This window comes from Helianthus annuus, chromosome 10, assembly GCF_002127325.2.
Source record: "Helianthus annuus cultivar XRQ/B chromosome 10, HanXRQr2.0-SUNRISE, whole genome shotgun sequence".
NCBI lineage: Eukaryota > Viridiplantae > Streptophyta > Magnoliopsida > Asterales > Asteraceae > Helianthus > Helianthus annuus.
Genome location: NC_035442.2, coordinates 49,637,430 through 49,644,221, shown reverse-complemented (window position 1 = coordinate 49,644,221; position 6,792 = coordinate 49,637,430).

The following is a 6,792-nucleotide window of genomic DNA, read 5'->3' as shown; positions in this document are numbered from 1 at the left end:
GGCTTATACGGATAGGTTTGAGGAGTTGAGTCTTCTTTGCCCAACTATGGTTACCCCACTCGATAAGGCCATCGAAAGGTACATCGACGGCCTACCTGACTCAGTACAAGACATTCTCACTGGTAGCAACCCTACCACACTCCGTCAGGCAATCGAGTTATCAGCGACACTGACTGAGTCGCAGATTCGAAAGAATAAGCTACACAGGAAGTGTGACAAGGGCAAGAAACAGTCGGCTGACAAGGAAGATAGCAAGAAAGGTCAAAACAAGAAAGGGAAGGATTCTGGTTCCTCAAGGGGGTCAAGGAAGCGTAAGGCTTCCCAAAACTATGCTGTCACTGCCCAAGCAAACCAGGCAGCTCCCAACCAGCCTCCAGCAAAGAAACCCTATTCAGGAAGTGCACCTTTGTGCAATCGATGCAACAGTCACCACCAGCCACAATATCAGTGCCGTTTCTGTACTAACTGTGGGAAGTCGGGTCATCTTGCCGATGTTTGTCGGTTTGCTAAGAATCACGCAGTCCAGAACCCTGCTCAACAAGTTGCTCAGCAACAGGGTCAGGCTGCACGACCAAACTACCCACCAGGTGCATGTTATAATTGTGGGGATCTGACCCACTACAGAAATCGGTGTCCAAGACTAGTCAACCAGAACCAGAATGCAAACCAGAATCCGGCACCGGCTCGAGGTAGAGTCTTCAACATGAATGCACAAGAAGCACAAGCAGACAATGAGGTGGTGAACGGTACATTCTTTATTAATAATCAGCCAGCATCTGTTCTTTTTGATTCGGGTGCCGACAAGAGCTTTGTGTCATTGTCTTTTGAGACAATGCTTCGCGTGTCTAGAACGAAACTAGGTAAACCTTTGACAGTAGAGGTTGCCAGTGGTGAACCCATTGTTCTTAATTCTGTTCTACGCAACTGCCAGTTGAACCTTAACGACCATATTTTTCCTATTGACCTCACGCCAATGCAACTTGGAAGCTTCGGCGTTATTGTGGGAATGGATTGGTTATCCAAGCATCGCGCAGAGATAGTTTGTTCTGAGAAGATTGTTCGTGTACCGCTATCGACAGGTGAGATCCTACAGGTCCATGGTGAGAAGCCTGCCGGTGGTCTCAAACTCATGTCCTGTTTTAAAGCACGGAAGTATCTGCGAAAGCACTATGTAGCCTTTTTAGCACATGTTACAACAGATAAGGGCAAGGGTAATTCTATTTCAGATATTCCTGTTGTTCGGGATTATTCCGAAGTATTCCCTGAAGACTTACCTGGTCTACCTCCAGCACGCCAAGTCGAGTTCCGTATTGATCTCGTACCTGGTGCAAATCCCGTTGCCAGAGCTCCATATCGTCTTGCACCGTCCGAGATGCAAGAGTTGTCTAAACAGCTGCAGGAACTCTCCGACAAAGGTTTTATCCGTCCTAGCTTTTCACCTTGGGGTGCTCCCGTTCTCTTTGTAAAGAAGAAGGATGGATCTTTTAGGATGTGTATCGATTATCGTGAGCTTAACAAGCTTACCATCAAAAATCGATATCCCCTACCTCGCATTGATGATCTCTTTGATCAATTACAAGGCGCATCTTATTTTTCAAAGATTGATCTACGATCTGGATATCATCAGCTTCGTGTACATGAAGAAGACATTCCCAAGACAGCGTTCCGTACTCGTTATGGACATTACGAGTTCACAGTCATGCCATTCGGTTTGACTAATGCTCCTGCTGTTTTCATGGACTTAATGAATAGGGTCTGCAAGCCTTATTTAGATAAGTTCATCATCGTTTTCATTGACGACATTTTAATATATTCTAAGACGCGCGCTGATCATGAACAACATCTTCGTCTTACTTTGGAACTCCTAAGGAAAGAGCAACTTTTCGCCAAATTCTCCAAGTGTGAATTCTGGCTTAAAGAGGTTCAATTCTTAGGACACATTATCAACGAACAAGGTATTCATGTAGATCCCTCCAAGATCAGTGCGATTAAGGATTGGGATACACCTACTACCCCTACTGAAGTTCGTTCTTTTCTTGGTCTAGCGGGTTATTACCGCCGCTTCATAGAAAATTTCTCGAAGATTGCAGTTCCTCTAACTGCTCTAACTCAGAAGAACAAGCCATTTGATTGGGGAGTCAAACAAGAGGAAGCGTTTCAGACTTTGAAACAAAAGCTTTGCGACGCGCCTGTCCTAACATTGCCTGAGGGCAACGATGATTTCGTCGTTTATTGCGACGCATCTAAATTAGGACTTGGCTGCGTCCTGATGCAAAGAAACAAAGTCATAGCATATGCATCAAGGCAGTTGAAGATACATGAGAAGAACTACACCACTCATGATCTGGAGTTGGGTGCAGTTGTCTTCGCTCTTAAGATTTGGAGACACTACTTGTACGGTACAAAATGTGTGGTTTTCACGGACCACAAAAGTCTTCAACATATCTTTAATCAAAAGGAACTCAACATGAGGCAAAGACGTTGGGTTGAACTTCTAAACGACTACGACTGCGAGATTCGCTACCATCCTGGTAAGGCTAATGTCGTAGCCGATGCATTAAGTCGCAAGGAACGTACTAAGCTTCATTGTGTACATGTCCAATCTGTTATTCAAACCGATATCCAAGCCCGTATTTCTCAGGCTCAACAAGCTTGTGTTTCACAAGGCTTGATGGATAAGGAATTTCCTTATCACATAACACCTGCTCTTGAACTAAAGGACAATGGATCGTATTACTTCATAGACCGTTTGTGGGTCCCGAGCCAAGATAATCTTCGTACCTTGCTTATGGATGAAGCCCATAAGTCTCGTTATTCTATTCATCCTGGCTCAGATAAGATGTATAAGGATCTTCGTATACAGTATTGGTGGCCTGGTATGAAGAAAGACATTGCCTTATACGTGTCCAAATGCCTTACCTGTCTTAAGGTTAAGGCTGAACATCAGCGTCCTTCCGGATTATTAGAGCAACCGGAGATCCCAGTTTGGAAATGGGAAAACATTACTATGGATCTCATTACTAAACTTCCGCGCACAAAGAAAGGTCACGATGCCATCTGGGTAGTCGTGGATCGTCTTACCAAGTCAGCGCATTTCTTACCAATCCATGAGGATTTTTCGGCTGACAAACTTGCTCAAATCTACGTAGATGAAGTTGTAGCTCGACATGGTGTTCCTTTGAGCATCATTTCTGACAGAGATGCTCGTTTCACTTCTCATTTTTGGAGAACCATGCAGTCTGCTATGGGATCTCAACTTAATCTGAGCACAGCTTATCATCCGCAAACGGATGGTCAATCTGAAAGAACAATCCAGACACTGGAGGATATGCTTAGAGCTTGTGTGATCGATTTTGGTGGTAGTTGGGATTCACATCTTCCATTGATTGAATTCTCCTACAACAACAGTTATCACTCCAGCATCAACATGGCTCCTTTCGACGCTCTCTATGGTCGAAAATGTTGTTCACCAGTCTGCTGGAATGAGATTGGCGAGGCTCAACTTACTGGACCTGCCCTCATTTTAGAGACAACAGATAAGGTAAAGAAAGTTCGTGATAACCTTCAGACAGCTAGAAGCCGTCAGAAGAATTACGCGGACTTAAAACGCAAGCCCTTGGATTTTCAAGTCGGTGATCGTGTATTACTCAAGGTCTCACCTTGGAAAGGTGTGATCAGATTTGGAAAGAAAGGAAAACTTGCACCTAGATACGTTGGACCATTTAAGATCGTCGAAAGAATCGGCAAGGTTGCCTACAGACTTGAGTTACCTCCTGAACTTGGAAATGTTCATCCAACCTTTCACGTGTCCAATCTCAAGAGGTGTTTAGCTGATGAGAACCTCCACATACCGCTTGACGAAATTCGTGTTGATAAAACTCTGAAATTTGTCGAGAAACCAGTGGAAATCATGGAACGTGAAGTCAAGTGGCTCAAACGCAAGCGCATTCCTTTGGTCAAGGTTCGCTGGGAATCTAAACGTGGACCCGAGTTTACTTGGGAACGTGAAGATCAAATGAAGGCAAAATATCCGCATCTTTTTCCACGAGTTTCCTCTAAATAAATTTCGGGACGAAATTTCCACAAGTAGGGGAGACTGTAACATTTGTGCTTGTAATCGTCATGAACAGTTCTATTATCAATAAAACAATGTTATTTGATCCCAATGTTTGTTTGGTTGTGTTTTACATTTTTCATGTTTTAACTTTTGTTCAATTTCAAACTCTACATCGCTTTCTGGAGCATTATACGCAAACTGGTGCGTAAACGTACTCAGTTTAATGCGACAAATACTCCGGAACATCAACATATACTCAACATACCTTAAATAACCTTTACATAACTTAGAAATAAGTTTTGAAGGCTTTGGTATAGCAAAAACAAGTTAATTCGCTTACAGGGACTAAACTTGACAAACAGCGAATGTATGCCAATTTAAACTGTAACGAACATTCCGGAACATGTCCATAAGTTAAACATACCATAAATATCCTTTACATAGCTTAGAAATAGGCTTTGAGGGGTTTGGTATGCTAAAACAAACTTTTGGATCATTCAGGGGCTAAAAGTGTCAAAAAGTGCACAAGTTTGCACTTTCGCGCATAACTTACGTTCTGAATACATCCGGACATCCAAAAATTTATGTAAGCATCCTTATATTATGCCTTAGTGTTTGGCATGAGAAAAATCCATTCGTCGCGTCATTTGGATCGTCTTTCGCGCTTATGCGCATTCCGTCGTAATTAAGCGAACATCGCGATCGTACGACCAAACGAACCAACATCCGGAATATTTTTGAGCATATTTCATGTCCCCTACACTTTAACTTCATCTTAGAGCCTTGAAATGAGGTTAACGGGGCTTAAACGTGCCAAAAATGGGCCAAAATACGTGTTTCTGAAGTGCAGGGACCACAATTGTAAATTCTGATCTGGGAACCTTAGGCGGGGCGCGTAAGGGTTTACCAAATCCTTACGCGGGGCGCGTGAGACTGTCAGACAGATTCAATGTATCTATTTAATGCAGTTGGCCTTTCGTTCGATCAAGAGGCAATGCCCTTTCACCCAATCAAGAGCCAAGGGGCAATTTCTGACTTACCACAAGAATTTGACAAGTGTACGCTCGAGATCGCGGCACGATATTCGATAAACGATCCTAACGGTTCCACTTTTCCTATAAATACCCCCCCCCTTTTGTGTAAAAACCCACAAGAATCAGATCTAAAGCTCTAAGTTGGAACCATTGTTTCATACCTGAGCTATTTGATCTAGATTAGCACTCGGGGACCCTCCGTAAGTCTTCTTTCGCTCTTTTATTCGCTTTTCGAGTCCGAAAGTCAACGTTTTGTTGACTTTCTGCATTGACCAGCTTATGGTCGATGCGAAGTTCATGGAACTTCATAACGTGAGCATGATCACGATGGTTATGGTCCATAGTGACCATACCTACTGATCACCACGTTATCTAGGCTCGGTGACGAGTCGTAGTTTCGGCCAAAATGTGCATTCTTGCATATTTTGTAACCAAACTACTCGTGAGCATCAAAGCCGTTTGTTTTGATGCCAAACCTGTTTTCTAAACTTAGTTAAGCATGTTCTAACATGCTTAGCTCGTCACGTTTAGTATAGTGCTTATATAGGGTCGTAAGATAAGCGATCTAAACCATCACTTATACTTTCGAACCCGACCCATTTGGTCGATCTTTAGGATCCGACCAAACACATTAGGTGACCATAGCTATAACCTTCCGAGGTTATACCTTGTGGTCACGATGTTAGGCGTTCCGAACGCGTTCTACGCGAACGACGCGTTAGGGTAGCGTAAGCTACCTAAACAGGTCGTGATGGACCGTAAGCACTTAGGTTAAGTTTCATTTTAGTATGTAGGCTTTGTTAAACCATATTACACGAGTCTCCATACTCGTTTGGTTTTCGAACCCGCGTACTATCCGATCCTTCCGATTTGGTCCGGTATATTAACATAAGCTACCTATTAGGTGCCGTTGATATTCCGTGATCTTTAGCACTATCTGGTTATTATACAAGGAACTCAAAGCAATCTCAGGTGAGTACATTGAACCCCTCTTTTACTGTTTTCTAAACTATTTTGGGGTGAGACACATGTGCCTATCTGTTACTTTCATACTTTCCATGTTTTCACATCGTATATCTGCTATGCTCATTAGTACATTATAGTACATGATTTCACTACATTTTATGCTATGTATGCCCATTGTGTGCGTACTTAGTACATTGATTTACATAACATTTTTGCTGCATATGCTTACTCAGCATATGGGTACATCGATTTACATGAACATTTCTGTTGCATATGTTTACTCAGCATATGGACACACTGATTTACATGAACATTTCTGTTGCATATGTTTACTGAGCATATGGACACATTGATTTACATGAACATTTCTGTTGCATATGTTTACTCAGCATATGGACACATTGATTTACATGAACATTTCTGCTGCATATGTTTACTCAGCATATGGGCACATTGATTTACATAACATTTCTGCTTAGTATGTTTACTTAGCATACTTAGTACAATTGTTTACATCACATGCCTTCATTTTGTTATGACATTTGGTTTGTTTAAACATGGGACAATACATTCATTAACATTAGCAACGTCGTTCGTTAGTAGGTAGTGGTACCATAGGAATTGACAACTCCCATTCCTGAAGTCCTGGGTTTGATAGGACTGGAAGGAATGACCGAATTCGATATACATAACTTAGATAAACCTTTAATTTGTTTAAGGGTTTATCGCCACAGT